The sequence below is a fragment of the Etheostoma spectabile genome, chromosome 2 (genome assembly GCF_008692095.1).
Source record: "Etheostoma spectabile isolate EspeVRDwgs_2016 chromosome 2, UIUC_Espe_1.0, whole genome shotgun sequence".
NCBI lineage: Eukaryota > Metazoa > Chordata > Actinopteri > Perciformes > Percidae > Etheostoma > Etheostoma spectabile.
The window spans coordinates 10,475,836-10,476,395 of record NC_045734.1 but is presented as its reverse complement, the minus strand read 5'-3'; the positions used below and the strand labels follow the sequence as shown (position 1 = coordinate 10,476,395).

Below are 560 nucleotides of genomic sequence, written 5' to 3'. Positions count from 1 at the left end.
CTCCAAACGTACCTTTGCTCATTCCGGCCATAAAGTTCTATGTTAACCTCATTGGTCCACATCAGGCTTGTCTATATGTTAATTTGCAAACTTCAAATGCTGTTTTTTTTGTGGTGAGGACGTAGAAGAGGTGTTCTTCTGATGACTCTTCCATGAAGACCATATTTGTAAGTGTCTCTTTTTAGTTGAATGATGTACCACAACTCCAGTGTCTGCCAGGTCTTTCTGGATGGATCGTGCAGTCAAACGTGGGTTTGGACTTGCTTTTCTCACAATCCCGCAAGCTGTTCTGTCTGATATTTTTCTTGGTCTTCCAGATCTTGCTTTAACTTCCACTGTTCCTGATGACTGCCATTTCTTAATTACATTCCGAACAGAGGATTTTGGCATCTGAAAACCCTTTGCTATCTTCTTATAGCCTTCTCCTGCTTTGTGAGCATTAACTATTTTTAATTTCAGTTTTCTAGACAACTGCTTAGAAGAACCCATGGTGCTGATTTTTGGGGCAAGGTCAGATGAGTCTGGGCAGATGGCATTTTTAGTTTTCTGTTATTTTGAAA

At 40.2% G+C, this 560-nt stretch overlaps 1 protein-coding gene across 4 annotated transcripts in view; it reads left to right on the top strand.

Annotated features, from left to right (window-relative positions):
• The window catches only part of cntln (centlein, centrosomal protein), an 87,256-nt gene that overhangs the window by 13,997 nt on the left and 72,699 nt on the right, over window positions 1–560 (top strand). The gene's annotated exons all lie outside the window — the stretch shown is intronic.